This window comes from Pogona vitticeps, chromosome 10 (assembly GCF_051106095.1).
Source record: "Pogona vitticeps strain Pit_001003342236 chromosome 10, PviZW2.1, whole genome shotgun sequence".
NCBI classification, from domain to species: Eukaryota; Metazoa; Chordata; class Lepidosauria; order Squamata; family Agamidae; genus Pogona; species Pogona vitticeps.
This window is the reverse complement of record NC_135792.1, coordinates 21,870,739-21,887,762: the sequence shown is the minus strand read 5'-3', so window position 1 is coordinate 21,887,762 and position 17,024 is coordinate 21,870,739. Positions and strand designations below refer to the sequence as shown.

The 17,024-nt window shown below is 43.7% G+C and overlaps 1 protein-coding gene and 1 long non-coding RNA gene across 2 annotated transcripts in view; both read right to left on the bottom strand.

The window, feature by feature from the left end:
• LOC144584407 (uncharacterized) overlaps window positions 1-13,000 on the bottom strand; it is a 28,364-nt gene extending 15,364 nt beyond the window's left edge. Inside the window, exon 1 of the long non-coding RNA XR_013538631.1 lies at window positions 3,086-13,000. This is a non-coding gene — a long non-coding RNA (uncharacterized LOC144584407). The remainder of the gene's footprint in view (window positions 1-3,085) is intronic.
• The window catches only part of WWOX (WW domain containing oxidoreductase), a 605,441-nt gene that overhangs the window by 109,501 nt on the left and 478,916 nt on the right, over window positions 1-17,024 (bottom strand). The window lies entirely within an intron of this gene.

The following is a 17,024-nucleotide window of genomic DNA, read 5'->3' as shown; positions in this document are numbered from 1 at the left end:
CCAGCGCATGTTAGCAATTTGGTCTCTAGTTCCTCTTGCCCTTTAGAAATTCAGCTTGTACTTCTGGGAGTTCTTGGTCCACATACTGCTGAAGCCTACCTTGTAGGATTTTGAGCATAACCTTGCTAGTGTGTGAAATGAGTGCAATTGTACGGTAGTTGGAGCATTCTTTGGCACTGCCCTTCTTGGGGATTGGGATGTAGACTGATCTTTTCCAATCCTCTGGCCACTGCTGAGTTTTCCAAACTTGCTGGCATATTGAGTGTAGCACCTTAACAGCATCATCTTTTAAATAGTTCAGCTGGAATGCCATCACCTCCACTGGCCTTGTTGTTAGATGTGCTTTCTAGGGCCCACTTGACTTCACTCTCCAGGTTGTCTGGCTCAAGGTCAGCAACCACACTATCTGGGTTGTCTGGGATATCCAAAACTTTCTGGTATAATTCCTCTGTGTATTCTTGCCACTTGTTCTTGATGTCTTCTGCTTCTGTTCGGTCCCTACCATTTTTGTCCTTTATCATGCCCATCTTTGCACAAAAAGTCTTTGGTCTCAAGTGCCAAATCCAAATCCTTATTAAAAACAAGCTTCCCCTCCCCTCAGAAAAAAAGGGAAGGGCTGAGTGGGTTCCAGGTCGCAAGCAGAGTCCGAGTCATTGGAGGAAAAAAACCCAAGTTGAGTCAGAGTCACGTTTCTAGTGTGACTTAAGTCCAACTTGACAGCTAGTCCTGCGATTCAAGTCCCCATCCTTGCTACTCAGTCCCAACTGACTGAAATGCCCACCTCACAAAAAAGCATCGCCTGCAGCTGTGCATATAGGGGTCACCCTTAGTACATCAGTGGCACGTGATTCATGGCCATTTCCCCTCTGTGCATCAGACATGCTGGAAAGCTATTTAACCACTGTGGGGATTTTCACTTTGCCTAGGCTGTTGATGCTGCCTATTTCTGCCCAACCGTTTCCTGCTGGCCCCATGTGCTCGTTCAAGTCCCTGCTAGCTTTACACTGAGCAAAAGGACATCTCAGGCAGAGAACTCAGACCATATATCACCTACAGTGTGCAGGAGAAAAAGGAAAGAGCTAGAGAGAGGATACAGCTTGTTATTCGCATCTGAAGATCATGCACAACGACTTTCACTACAACATTCAAAGCCCATTCCTTCACTTCTGACCAAATACCAGCCAATTCAAGGCCAGATGTGGATTTCAGCGTAAAAGGACTACATTCTCTTTGGCATTAGGGCAATGCTAAAAAGACACCGCTCTGAAAGAGTTAAAGGCCACATGGCCTTTCCCTTCCCCTCTGATTTTTTTTTTAAAGAAAAAGTAAAGTGTTCTCATCTGGAAAGAAAACTGTCACATTGCGTTTGGAGGTTTGTAAGAAAGCCAGTTTCCCCTCCCCCTTCTCCATTTAATGTAAACATTCATTAAACTAATTTGAAGTTGTCATTACTCTCCTCCCCTGCTGCTTTATATCAGATTATTCCTAAGTGCTCAGCGAAGAGCCCCATAAACACACAGTCTATTTCCCTGCAGGGTATAATCACACAGTTTGCACTGTGATTTATGTGCTGTAGCGCTGGTGAGTGTCCTAAACTTTGAAAAGCCTCCATTCATCCTCCTGCTTCCAAACTAAACCTGTCTTTAGTCGGCAGCTATGCTGACATTCTTAGGCCTCCCATCCTTCTGCTACAAAACAGAGGATGGAGACAGCAATGTGCGGAATTTAATCTGCTCCTAGCCAGATGTGCCTCATCTGCAGGACTACAATGAGAGGTGGGGCTTTGGTCTCTTGCCCTTTGGTGTTGGTTAAAAGTCGTATATGCTGAGCCATCCTTAGGTTACTTTTGTCTCTTGCAAAAATATTTTATTAGTCCTTGGTTTAAAGCAGCGGTCCCCAACCTTGGGCTTCCAGATGTTCTTCGACTACAACTCCCAGAAGCCTTCTCCACCACCTCTGCTGGCCAGGATTTCTGGGAGTTGAAGTCCAAGAATTGTTTTAACTATTCCTAACCTCAGTGCTAACCTGACCCTCAAAACCAACAGAGTGTGGCACATGGTCCTCCAGATGTTATTAGATTGCAACTCTTCTAAGGATGAACAAGGATGATGGTGTCACAGATGGGTGTTCCAGACCAGTAGCATCTGGAGCAATGCTTCAAAGTATTGGCTGCAGTCCAGTATACAGCTGAAACTAGAGTAGGCCTATTGAATCAATGGGGCATACAGAGGAGTTGGCTCATTAAATCTCCACTGATTTGATGGGCCTACTCTAGTTCCAACTTACTGTGGGATGTCAGTCATTGAGTCAAACTAACAGTTACATGTAACCAGTTAATTCTTTTTCATAAAAAAGCCAAAATCAGGTCCAATTTCTGGAGTAATGTAATGAGAAGGAATAACACCATTGATAGGTTGTTGGGGTTTTTTGTTTTGTTTTGTTTTTGGTGGTAGGACTTAACCAGGAGCTTTTAAAGTTACTTTCAAAGGGCCATTTTGAGTGGAGTTCTCTGCCATTTTCTTACCATAACGTTCCCATATTATTACATTGTCTTATCAACTTTTGCCAAAAAAAAATCCAACCTCAACTAACAAACAAAAAAGCAACAGAGAGGAGAAAGCAATAAGCGACAATAGGATCTTCCCTTCCTTAGACACCAGGAAAAAAAATGCAAATTATGATATGAATAGCAAGACACTATCCTTCAACAGCATAAAAAAAACTAAATAAAGCTTGCACTTTGCACAAACAAAATGTGTAAAGACTTTCAATTTTGTATTTAAAAAAAAATCTCATACTTTACACAACATCCAAGGATTTGGCACATAAATACTTCTACGAGGCTTTTTTTTTTAACAACAAGAATCCCAAAATGCAAAAAAACAACCAACAACAAAAGCAGAGTGGGAAAAGAAAAGCTCTTTCGATTTCGGTTAGCAGGGGGAGGACAGAAACATAAACTTCTGAACTTTCGTGTTGCCACCCACATGTATGAAATAAGCAAAGACCGGCAGCCCTCAATGCAAGGCTGCTTTAATCACAACAAAAGATATAAAATAATAGGTTCATTTCCAGGCCAGATTACCTTGTGTGTGCTTTCTCTTCATCCGATCTGCTTTGGTCTGCCTGTGACAAGGGGCCTGTGTCTTCCGTGTAGGTGGCTGCAAGGTTCTCTTGCCACAATTCACTAAAACTGGGAGTTTCCTCCCATTGCATTTTGGAAAGCATCAATCAAGATGTTAGCTGGGCACACCTGTAGCCCCAGACAGCACCTGATCATTAGTTTCCCTGAATCCTCACTGTGTCCTTTCTCCCTTTCAGGGAGTGAAAGCCAGAGGTTTTACACATGCACATCTCAAAACAGCCAAAAGAAGTGTGTGTAATCTCAGTGTTGCCAGCAAAAGGGAACACATGCCGGCAAACAGGAGGAAGCAAAAGGTGGATTGGAATCTCCTGGGAGATTTGCATTTGATCAGCAAGGCTGCCTGTTTTCCAGATGTTGATAAGAAGAACAATAAAGCAGTGGTCTCCAACCTTGGGCCTCCAGATGTTCTTCGACTTCAACTCCCAGAAATCCTGGCCAGCAGAGGTGATGATGAAGGCTTCTGGGAGTTGTAGTCAAGAGGCCCCAGGTTGGGTACCACTGCAATAAAGGACTTTGCACCCTGGTCACTGATTTTACAGTGGGAATGAAGAAAGCTTGAAGTAAGGCAAAGAGGAAGAATTTTGTGTGTGGTAGGATTGGAATTGGGGGCTTTTAGAGTTGCAATAAATGATCCAAACAAAACAGATATCACAACTCTTAAGCCTCCCTGCCTCTGTGGAGAAAAAAAAGAGATTAAAAAAAAACTCAACACATTTTAAATGTTTAGAAGAGACCTCTTAGAATCTGTTACTTCCGCTCATCACCAGCATAGCTTGGAAGTATGTCATCTATTAAAGCTTTCAAGACATTTCGCTGTAAAAAGTGATGGACCACAATATTTCCTAATCTGAACAGCATCTTCCATCACTTTCACGCAGGGATCAGGTTTCTGCCGAAAGCCCTGCACAGAAACGGTTCGGACACAAAAACAAGATAATCTTGTTTCTATGTAAAGACAGCAGGCTCCATTAATAAAAGACACAGCTAGTATTACCGACCTCTGCTGCGCTGACAAGCAAAGGAGACTTCAGAAAGATGAATTTCCCTCACAGATATAACACAGCGTAGACGAACCTATAGGGAACGGATGGGGAGCCTGTATGCGCACAAGGCATGCCAGCTGCCAAGGCGGTGATAAGCAACTCCTTCAGCATTCTCCCACTACATTCAGAGATGATCTGTTATGTTCACAGCTGAGTGGGAAATGTGCAATGTTTTCCAGCAAGTATACTCCTGAGGGAGCTCACCTGACTATGGAGGAAAAAAAAATCTGCAAGAGGCAAGAATCCTATTCCCAATATTAGAAGTGGTCCTGCTTGGTAATAATAAGGACAGCCAGGGACCATCCCCTCTCCCACCACAAGTCTAGGCATTCTCCTCTCGAGGAGAAAAGTCTTCCTGAACCTCCTAAACTGGCCTGCTGCCCTCGGGCATAGCGGATGGCCTGTCGCCAGTGTTGACGGAAGATTCAATTGGCAAGTCAAAGCATCCTCCTCTCCACGTGGGCAGACATACTGTATTTTTCGGTGTATAAGACTATACCTTTGCCTAAAATCTTTAGAATAAAAATTGAGGGTCATCTTATACACGGAAATAAACTGAGGAGAAAACAAAAACAAGTGGAGGGGAAAGCAGGGATCAAAATCGATCCCTGCAGGGCTTTGATCCCTTTCCCCGTACACTTGCTAAATCCCACTTAGATTTCTTAATTTTGGATTAGAAAAGTGGGGGTCGTCTTATACATGGGGGTGTCTTATACCCGGAAAAATACAGTATTTTCCTCTGGACGCAAAATGTCTTGGGAGACACCACAGCCAAAGATGAGAAGCTGAGCCACCTATGAGACCATTTGAGATATCAGATACTGTTTCAGTGGGCTGCGCTCTTTTCCATAATGGTTTCCACTCCAGAGGGTCACTATAAAAACCAGTGTAATGTTGTTGCTCAAACATCAGACTAGGGCTGATTCAAGTTCCTATTTGGCCATGAAACAGACATGGGGGACCTTCAGCCAATCATCTTCTCTCAGCCTGGCGTACCTACCTCCCTGGGTTGTGAAAATGAAGTGAAGACAACATAGCTATATGTGCTTTGAGCTCATAAGAAGGGGGGGGGAGGCTGAATGTCAATGTAACAAATACATCTGGCCATTTATTTCTTTTAGATTATTTTTTGTGTTCTTCCATTTTGAGCCTATCTGACCACTTGAAAAAAGCATTATGCACAGCACACAGACAATGAAAAACAATTTAAAGAGTGAGTCCCACTGAAATTATCACAATAAGTTTTTTTAAAAGTCCAGACTGAAAAATATGCATGTTGGCATCCTATGCTAAAAGCACTGTTAGTGGGAATTAGCTACAACTCTGAGGGAGAGATGCCCCAGTGTGTGGGCATCCTGCAGAATAAAGGCTTCTCATGCATGCCCGTGTGATACTACTATCAGAGCTTCTCCTGAAGGCCCTGGCTTCCAGATCGGATAATATCTGTTCAGAATGGGCATTGAAGGACCCCAGTATATGCTCCCCTTTTGATTAAACTCTGTACACATACCTGCTTCCCCTCTACACACCTGACACAGGCTGTAGACTTGCCCTGGAGTTCACACCACATTCCTGCTGAAAATCAGGTAAAGCATCAGCAGCCTGGGACAGAAGCTGAGTAGCAGGAACGTGGCATAGTTCTCAAGAGAAGTGTGAGTGAAGGGGTAAGAAAAATGGAAAGGAGGTTGTCAAGAGCTTTAAATGGGGAAGCAATTGAGAAATCCCTCTCAAACTAAATAGAATTTGGAAACGTTGCTTTCTGGGCACTGTGATATCATAGAATAATGGAGTTGAAAAGAGTCTAAAAGGCCATTGAATCCAACCCCTTGCTCAATGCAGGCATCCAAATCAAAACAGGCTTGACAGATTGTGGTCCAATTTTCTCTTAAATGCCTCCCGTGTTGGAGTGTTCACCATCTCCCAAGGTAAATGGTTCCATTGTCAAACTGCTCTAACAATTAAGAAGTTTTTCCTGATATTCAGCTTAAATCTGGCATCCTTTAGTTTGCACCTATTATTACATGCCCGGCACTCTGGGATGATCGAGAACAGATCCTGCCCCTCCTCTGTAGGACTGACTTCAAGTATTTGAAAAGTGCTCAGGATCAGAAAAGTATACAGAATCACCCAACTAGTACCACTAGAACAATTTTAACCCTAAAACTTAACTTTCCCAAATTCTGAAATGTACCAGGCCTAAGATTCGGAAGAGGGAGCATCCATATGTTAAACTTAAAAAAGGGAAAGAAAGGTTTGCTCTGGAGAGACACTAAGATCAGTCAATAATTTCTATGAGGACTTGTAAGGCCAACTGTCCCAGGAAAAATGTACCATATTTTTCTGTGTATAAGACGCCCCCATGTATAAGACACCTCCCACTTTTCTAATCCAAAATTAAGAAATCTAAGTGGGGATTAGCATGTGTAGGGGGAAAGGGATCAAAGCGCTGCAGGATCACTTTGATCCCTGCTTTCCCCTCCACTTGTTTTTGTTCTCTCCTCTGCTTACTTCCATGTATAAGACAACACTCAATTTTTAGTCTAAAGATTTTAGACAAAAGTATAGTCTTAAACACGGAAAAAAAATACAGCATTTCCCCTCTGCCTAGAGCTCACAATCCATCAGGAATTGAGCTGAAGAGAAGCAACCACATTTAGCATCAGTCCCGGACTATAAAGAGAGGCACAATTTAAGAAGCTATCTCTGGTGTATATGTTCACCGCTCAGGTCAATTTTCAGCAGTTTGGGAGCGCTGTCATTTACGAATCACCTCTATCTGATAGTCTTCTGCTCTCCCCCTTCGCCAGGTTTCTAAGAGCTCTGCAGCCAGAAGTGGAATCACAGAGGAAAATGTGCTATCAAACGGGTGCCAATCTTCTCTGCGCTGTGTAGCTGGCAGAACTAGCATTGCGGTGTGCGGCGAATTCCAGAACTATTTTGGGACTTCGCTGCAGATGGAATCCTACAGAGTTCAAGCAAAGTACTCAGAACCAAATTTAATCACGCTAATTTTCCTTACAGGAGAAAGGAAGGCCATGCCAACAGCTCTTAAATTTGCTTCAGAGAGAGAGAGAAAGAGAGAGAGAGAGAGAGAGAGAGAGAATGCCAGAGAGGGGAGGTCTGCAACTCTGCAGCTACTGCAACCAAGCGGGGACTCAGTTCTCTGAAATAACCCTCTCTCTCCAATTCCATTAAAATCTCCCTGTTTCCATGAGTTGCCTCCTGTTTAGTATGCCCTGTGTCTTATGGGATGGGTCACAGCAGGATAGTTGGATAGTTCAGGGGCAGGACTCTGATGTGAAAGATCCTGCTTCAAGTCCCCACGGAGCATGACTTCCACGGTCTGACATTGGAGCAGTCACTTTTTTCTCTCCCCTGGGCCTACCTCGCAGGGTTGTAGAGAGGATAATGAAGGGGAAAACAGAGCCATGAGGTAACCGAGGGAAAGCAACATATACTTGTAACTCATGAATAATAAAATAAAGCAAAGTGCCTATGGCTATCCAATAATAATTGTGTGCCTGCCAGTCAATTCTGACATACAGTACGATGACCCTTTTCAGAGGATTCTAGGCAGACAGAAGCATTTTCCAATTCCCTTCTTCTGGGAGGGTGCAGCTTGCCCAAGACCACACAGATGGACTCTTCTGGAATTCTACTCCAAACCTCTGGCTCTGCAGCTAGAGACCTAACCCACTGAGCTATCCAGCCAGCTCTTAGCCATCCAAATGACGCCATAATTAAGATGTCCAGGTACCTAGTGCTGCGACTCATGGGCTCATAGGGCTGAGACAGCTAGACCCTATTACCCTCGTGCTGAATCAAGAGCGCTAGCTTACTGCCCTGTTCCCAAGCACCGCTCAAAGAGCTCCATTTGGCATTTAAAACCTTACCACCACCACCCCTTTGGCTGAGCGGAGTGACTGCCTCAGGGACCAGCTTTTCGAGTGTCAGGGAAGAGGAGCAAATGACCGCTTATCCACTTTGTTATTTTACTGCAAGGGTGGCCAAGTAGTCAAGCTGATGTTGCTGACTGTTAACACACATAAGTCCTAACCAATGTGGCCAACAGTTGTGGTCTAGTGACCTCTGGCAGGCCCCAAGTGACACACCTTGGTTGACTACCAAGGGCAGAGGGAGCTGCTTGTTCAGCTTCATGAACCAAAATAATCTGGTACTATCTGACAAGAATACCATTTCTTGTTCTACCTCAGGCAGCAGAATGTCTCGTGTAGTCCTTGGGACCCTGCTTGTTAGCTCACCTTGAAGCCTACCTAGATGGGCCGGCAATGGAAAAAGGTGTGGGTCCACACTGCAAAACCCCTTTTTCCACTGCCAGCCGAAGGACTCCACGAGACATTTTGTTGCTGTTATTTTTTTTAAAAAAAAATACATTGACACGATTGTATTTTAATGTATTCTGTTTTCTGTTTTTCAAAGTCAACATTGTATTTATACGATAATGGCTGGAATCCTATTACATATTTACTTGGCCATAACTCTGTAGATATAAAATGCAATGGTGATTACAAATTACAAGAAGTCAGCAGAGGCATTTGCTATCACACACATCACTGACACATGGTAGTAAATGCTTACACTGACCTTTTAACCTTACAGCAATTCATGGCTGAAATTTCCACCAATGGCGTCACAGTAGCAGGTGTAGCTAACAGGATTCCTGCCATTGTTGTCTTTTCAACTTTTACGCTTGCATTTTGTTTGCATCAATGCATGGATTTGGTCCAGACCATTCCCTTGTAAATATTAAAATGTGTGAGACAACTGTCCCCAATTCATTCTGAAAAATCAAGCACAGTGGTGCCTCGCAAGACGAAAGTAATTCGTTCCGCGAGTAGCGTCGTATTATGAAATTTTTGTCTTGCAAAAGCGTGGTTTCCCATAGGAATGCATTGCAATGCATTCCTATGGGAAACCTCGCAAGATGAACAAATTATTTTCATCTTGTAAGGCATCGCTCTTGCAGGAAAAAAAATCGTCTTGCGAAGCACGGCCATAGAAAAAGCCATCTTACGAGTCACCACAACAATCGCAAAACACTTTCGTCTTGCGAGTTATTGTCCGGTGAGGCATTCGTCTTGCGAGGCACCACTGTACAGCTAAACAGATAACATTTGCATTTCATCTGACCAACAGAAAAATTTCAAGGGGGCACTCAAATAAACATTTCGGATGAAAGCTGCATTGTGCACTATAGATTACAAGTGCTGACTTCCGTCAAAGTGAATAATAGTTTAAGGTAAACCAGTGGCCTTACTTCCAAATGTCCTCTTGTCCACTGTATACGGGGAGCTAAAACAAACAGTAGAGACCTACTACTTGATAGAATGTCAAGTAGTATTTCAGAATCACTGTATTTCAGAGTCACTGAAATACCATTATGTATTCTTAAGGAGGATCGGGTTCCATAACTCAGTGAACTGAATACCTGGTTGCAAAGCAGAAAGTCAGGTGTCTCCCCCCCCCCTTCCCAGGGCCTCCTGGGAAGAAATCTAGCCTTGGTGGCCTTGGGCGAGCTACAGTCCCAGAGTGCCCCCAGAAGAAGGAAATCATGAACTAGTTTTGTGTATTCTCTACCTGGAAAATCTAGGAAACTCTGAAGCGTGTCACCACAAGTCTCAATCAACTTGACAGCACACAATTATTATTAAGACTTGGAAAACAGAGAAAGCAAAATGTACTTTTGAATCCTTTGAAGGACATCCGGTCATATTCACAGGTGTGAGCCCATGGGTTCACGGCAAGGGGAAAGAAATTCAAGCCTCTAGCGGGAAGAGCAGAACAACAGGAAGGTGTGTGGTAATATGTGGTGTGTCAGACATGTAACGTCATCTTACACGCTTAATGGCTTTCCTGTTAAACTCTTCTCTGACGCATGCCTCGTCCCTGTTAAGAAAGTGCTGATTTATATACAGGCAGGTTAGCCTGCTTCTCTCATTTTCTCAGAAAGTGATAAATATTTCAGAGCTAAGTTACAAAATGCAAGCTCACACTGGATTCCTGGTGCCTGATGCACTTCTGGCCAATGTGCTATGGCAATGGCTGGAGAAAAAGTAGACCTTGTGAAGTTGTTCTGCTGTTACTCCCTGCAGTCTAATAATTGGTGTTGCTAGTTAGACGTGATCACCCACCCCTTATACAATGCATGCAACAGCTTCATCTTTCATCTGCAAATATGAGAATGCTAGCATAATTCAAAGTGCTGGTTCCAATCTTTAAAGACCTAAAAAGATTGGTTTCAAATGGTCTCAAGGACTGCATCTCCCTTTCTGAGCGTGCTCGAGTGTTAAGATCAGCAGGAGAAGCGTTTCTCTTGGTCACACCATCCTCACAGATGCATTTTATGGGGACACACAAGAGGGCCTTCTCGGTGGCTGCTCCCAGACTTGGGAACTCCCTCCCACTGGAGGCCAGACTGGCCCCATCTTTGTTGTCCTTCCACAAGCAGACAAAGACCTTTTTCTTCAGGCAAGCTTTCCCTGAGTGAGTGGCAGTCTGAGTGGGTTTTTTTTTTTTAATGGATTGTTGTGCCTTACTGCTTTTAATGTGTTTTTGGTATTGCTTTTGTTTACCATCTTAATCCTTTTTACTATTTGTATACTTACTGTTTTAAGCTTTAAATATTGTCTTTTAATGACGTACACCACATTGGTTCCTTTTTAAGGAGAAAGATGGAGTAAAAAATATTTTAGATACAGTAGATAGATGGATAGATCTGCTATTCACAAATTTTAGATTGAACTTCATTATTGCTTGGCTGCAATTAATGCCATACTTTGAAAATATGAGCCCAGGAGATCCCTGGATAGCTTTAAATCCCTTCGGTCATGGGATGCAGCACACAACAGCAAATGGCACACTAACTTATTAACTTGTGACAAATTGCCAATAAGATTTAGCACAATTGTGTTTCTCCAGTGGGAATAACTAATACAACTCTGGACATTATCTATAACATTTTGAGCAGGGACATGGTGGCACTGTGGGTTAAACTGCAGAAGCCTCTGTGCTGCAAGGTCGGAAGACCAGCCATCCTAAGATCGAATCCACGTGACAGAGGGAGCTCCTGTCGCTTATCCCAGCTCCTGCAAACCTAGCCGTGTGAAAGCATGTAAAAATGCAAGTCGATATGTAGGTACCACCTCGGTGGGAAGGTCACGGCGTTCCGTGTCTAGACACGCTGGCCACGTGACCATGGAAAATGTCTTTGGACAAACGCTGGCTCTATGGCTTGGAAACGGGGATGAGCACCGCGCCCTAGAGTTGGACACGACTGCACTAAATGTCAAGGGGGACCTTTACCTTATAATATTTTGAGAGGACTGCCTTTGCTTTCATATGTTGGTTGACTTTCCAACCCCATGTTCTCAGGTGAACTGTCCAGTCTTGGACATTCTGTTTACCTCTTGCCATTTTTTGCCTTGCATTATATAAGCGACTTGAGCCTCCTTCACCCTGCTAACGGCTTTGACCCAGACCAGACAGCAGCAGCCTATTTGTGCTGCCAAACTTCAGCCCACTTCCACGCAGGCTTGTCATGACTACGAGCCAAGTTTGTCTTGATGCAGCTTTACCTGTGTCAGAAAAAAAACCACCCACATTTTAAGCATTTTCAAAATGTGTATATCCGGCTAAAACCAGCTCCCTGATTCCCTGTCTTTCCGCAAACATTTGTCAAGCTGACATGCTAAAGCAGAGGCCCTCTTAATATCTTTCCATAACCTGCACAGCTGACCAGAAACAAACTTGTCACTTATGCCAAGAAATAGTGCAGGATAAATTCAGCCTTGCTGTATTAGCTTGGCCTGCGTTTGATCACGTTTGACAAATTTCCTGAATCTTTGCAAGGTACTTAAGAAACCCATTATCTTGCTAAGGCCAGGCAAAAGTCGGCATTTTTGTCCTCTAAATTCAGCCTGCAGAAGGGACTCACCAATTCTACCATGAATTAGAGATTTTGCAGCTAACAGACCTCTTCATTAACTGCACACACCAATCAGGTATCACTTTGTTGGCTCGAATAGTTGCGTCTGGAATTCATTAAACTTTTTCTTTTTTTGGTAAGCGATTCTAAGTCTCTCCACTAAACGGTGTCCCTGATAACTGCTTAAACTAAAGCACTGAAATCTGCAACTTCCTATTTTATAACATATGCCATTTTAAAGTTACACACACACTTATTAATAACACAGGAAATGCTGTTTCTGGAACAATGTGGTTGTCATTGATAGTGTCTCAGTCACCTCTTTATGGCTAACTAGATGTATTCTCTCTCTGTGTGTGTGTATGTGTGTGTGTGTACTTTGGGAGGTGGCTTTTCAGTGTAGATTATCATATTATTGGATGACAGAGTGGAAAAGCATATTAGAGGTCATCTAATCAACACCCCACACTCAGTAAGGAATCTATAACATAAGACATAACTACCGAATCTCTGAAGGTCAAACTAAATTGAGGGTTTCTCCAGATGAAGGTAGAACCACATGGTTTTGCATTGATGTTATCAGTATTTTTTCCCTCATCATCCAAATGACCTAAGGCTTGTTGTGCTAGCTTTCTGCAATCTTTTGTCCCTCCGGAGAGTAGAGACATTTTTTAAGTCTCTCTTTGTCCCAAGGGGTGGGTTTTAGCAGCACTGTGTTTCCCCTGTTTAGGTTCATGTCTGCTCAGAGCTCCCTAGGCAAGTAGCTTTCAGAAAGGAAAGAAATAAAAAACAAAAAGCAACTAAAATCCATTCAGTCAGGACATGATCTTTAACTTTCTCTTGTTTTAAAACACATTTCCTAAGTACCTCTCCTGAAGGGAAGAGAAGAGAAGGAAAGGGAAGAGAAGAGAAGGGAAAGGAAGGAAAAGGAAAAGAAGGGAAGGGAAGAGAAGAGAAGAGAAGAGAAGAGAAGAGAAGAGAAGAGAAGAGAAGAGAAGAGAAGAGAAGAGAAGAGAAGAGAAGAGAAGGGAAGGGAAGGGATGGGAAGAGAAGAGAAGAGAAGAGAAGAGAAGAGAAGAGAAGAGAAGAGAAGAGAAGAGAAGAGAAGAGAAGAGAAGGGAAGGGAAGAGAAGAGAAGAGAAGGGAAGGAAAGGGAAGGAAAGGGAAGGAAAGGGAAGGAAAGGGAAAAGAAGGGAAGGGAAGGGAAGAGAAGGGAAGAGAAGGGAAGGGAAGAGAAGGGAAGGGAAGAGAAGAGAAGAGAAGAGAAGAGAAGAGAAGAGAAGAGAAGAGAAGAGAAGAGAAGAGAAGAGAAGGGAAGGGAAGGGATGGGATGGGAAGAGAAGAGAAGAGAAGAGAAGAGAAGGGAAGAGAAGAGAAGGGAAGAGAAGGGAAGGGAAGAGAAGGGAAGGGAAGAGAAGGGAAGGGAAGGGAATGGAATGGAAGGGAAGGGAAGGGAAGGGAAGGGAAAGGAAGGGAAGGGAAGAGAAGGGAAGGGAAGAGAAGAGAAGACAAGAGAAGAGAAGAGAAGAGAAGGGAAGAGAAGGGAAAAGAAGAGAAGGGAAGGGAAGAGAAGAGAAGGGAAGAGAAGGGAAGGGAATGGAAGGGAAGGGAAGGGAAGGGAAGGGAAGGGAAGAGAGAAGAGAAGAGAAGAGAAGGGAAGGGAAGGGAAGGGAAGGGAAGGGAAGGGAAGGGAAGGGAAGGGAAAGGAAAGGAAAGGAAAGGAAAGGAAAGGAAAGGAAAGGAAAGGAAAGGAAAGGAAAGGAAAGGAAGGGAAGGGAAGGGAAGGGAATAGAGAAGAGAAGAGAAATTGTTTTGTTTGGGCATAAATCCCAGCAAAACCTCTCCTGCACCAGGTAGCCAAGGGGAGGCAGGATGCTCCATCAGCACGAAAACTGAACCTCAAGTAGTGAAAGATAACTGTTTTTCCTGTCCCATCCTTTCCCTCAGATGTTAGACTTCAAGCCAGATATGAAGCTGTTGATGACTATTACATCTCTACATCAGTTAGTTTAGTATCACTTAATTTAAGGGCAGAGAATGTGCAGCCTTCCAGATGTTATGGGACTTATTGGCTTTTGCATGCATAGCCCAAGTTGACAAAGATTGGGAGTTGCAATCTGACTGGACTGGAACACAGATGTGGACTTTCTCTATCTGTAACTTACTCCATTGCAAGTTACACCCCCGGCCCACACAGCAATGACAAGTAATTATGTCTAGTTAAGGTATCCACCAGATGTAAATGATGGGAGATCCATACAACAAGCTTGGCTCGCTTTGTCCCCCAGCTTGACCAAAGGGCCAAGCAACAGACAAAACGCTAGAAGTTACCATATTTTTCCGTGTATAAGATTGTCCCATGTATAAGACGCCCCCACTTTTCTAATCCAAAATTAAGAAATCTAAGTGGGGCAAGTAGCTTCTCTTTCCCCCTGTGGCCACCATGGCCATTCATGTGCTTTCTAGGCAAAGTCTGGGAGAAGAAAGCCTGCCTGGCCCAGAAGGACACTAGTAGAAGGAAGGGGGAGGGGAGTGGGAGGAAGAAGCAAGCAAAGGAACACGGGGGGGGGGGGAGTCTTACATGGGAGATAGGAGAGGGCTGTGAAATGGAAAGGAAAGATGGAGTTGGTAGTGGTGGTAAGGAAGGAGACAAAAAGGTGGTGAGATTCAGACACAAAGCAGCTGCTGTATGTAGTCCACGTTTCTCCCTTGCTGAGAGGACAAAAGTCATAGTTGGATTCCCCTTCCCGTCTCTTCAAAGGGAAATTTGGCTCCGGCAGACACAGACTTACCTGGAGTGGAATGGAAGAAATACTTGATGGGACATCAGTTATCAGGCAGGGGCTGTTTAAAAACTGTAGATGAGGGAGGCCAGTGGTGCTTCTCCCACCCCAAGCAGCAGGAGAGTTTGGGTCACTCCTCTTTGGAGGTTGACATTGTCCCTCTCCTTTGGCTGCCTCTAAAGGCCTGCCTGCACTGTGAAATTTATCTGGTGTGATCCAGATAAGGTCCTTAAAGGTCCATGTCTTCAGTGCAATCTGTTTTAACTCAGGTACCTGTCTGCAAAGGCAGAAGAGCTATTTTTCATCTCAGTGGATCATCCCCAAAAGAATGCATGTCCCAGCCATGTGCCAGAAAAATACGGGCCAGTTCTTAAAGGGGAAGAATGGATCATTGTAAGTAGAAACACAAGCGGATAAGGTTTTTTTCCTCCCATGCCAAGCAGTGCTATTAGGGATCCATATAACATACCTATATGCCCGTGTAGACAGGTCCTGAGTTCTAATCCCAACTATAGCAAGCCCAGTGGAAGAATCTGACTTACTGGCCAGAATCTTATTGGGTGTTTGTGCCAGCGTAAATGGAATGTCATAAACTACAGCAACAAATGACTGCTATTTAACAAATCACCGCTCTTATTCCTTGTTGTACACCAGCTGCATGCAGGCAATGACTCATTAGCTTGTATCAATTTTCTCCCGTAGTTTACACCATTCTCCTTAGGTCAGCGTAAGTAACCGGTAGGAATCTGACCATTAAATCAATCATTGTAGAAATCCCTTTGATTGCATGGGGTTTACTATACTTGCAACTGATGAATGAATTTAGCCCATGATAATAAGCCTTTTAAGAGAGAGTATGGAAACAGCTTCCAGAGGAATATTGCAACACATGTTTTGTGCAAGGAAAGAGAAATTGAATCATTAATGGCTCGGGGAGGCCTCAATGGGTATTCATGCTTTTCAGCAGATACTAAGCATTTAGGGTGGGCTGACTTCAAACCTATCAATTCTAAAGGAAATCAACCCTGCGTGCTCACTGGAAGGATAGATCCTGAAGCTGAGGCTCCAGTACTTTGGCCATCTCATGAGAAGAGAAGACTCCCTGGAAAAGCCCCTGATGTTGGGAAAGTGTGAAGGCAAGAGGAGAAGGGGACAACAGAGGATGAGATGGTTGGACAGGGTCATCAAAGCCACCAACATGAATTTGACCCAACTCTGGGAGGCAGTGGAAGATAGGAGGGCCTGGCGTGCTCTGGTCCATGGGGTCACGAAGAGTCGGACAAGACTAAACGACAATGACTTCCACTGGCCAGAAGGATCAAAACGGACAGGACTGGGGAGATGGTTTGACATGTCCTTAGAGGAGTTCCTTATAGGAATCGAATACTGACCTTGTGCCATGACACAAAGGGATGAATTCAAGAAGGCTTGAATGCCAAGATATATTTATATTGGGATAGGATGCACAATTTAAAATAACAGGGTACAGAAAATGCTCGGTGCTGTCCTTGAGGCGCTCAGTACTTATCATTCAGGGGGTTGGGGAGGGAGCACTAAAAATAGTGACCAGGAGAGTAAAGAGGTGAAGAGAGAACAGATCAAGCCAGGAAGCAGTGAAAGCCTGTAAGAATTTGTTTAGGTTTAATTCCACAAATTTGTGGGTGATGGTAATAATGGTCTTTATAGGCCGAGTGCTTTTTTCAGAGGCATGGAAATTGAAAACACACCAAAACTAATGTTTTGCGAAAACAGTTGGCAAAATGTTTTCGGTTCGTGAATTACAGTGGTCTTTTGCTTCTGATAATGAGTGGCAATCGCATCCTAATGCTATTTCATTGATTTCTATTCCAGTTCAGCTCCCATGCTGGGCTCAGCCTGTGTATCAAAACACAACAATCGGCTCACCATAGGAAAATCTCTGTCTGAAACGGCTCACCTTTTAAAGAATGTTTTAATGGAGCTGAAAGGACAAACAGCTTATCCTTCTTATTTGTGTCTAAATTATATTAATAGTCTTAGCACTTATGTCTCTCAGGTTGATGCACAGTAAACATACAAATCCACTTAAAGTTGCTAAACTGATGCTCTCATAATTTTGGACATATCTT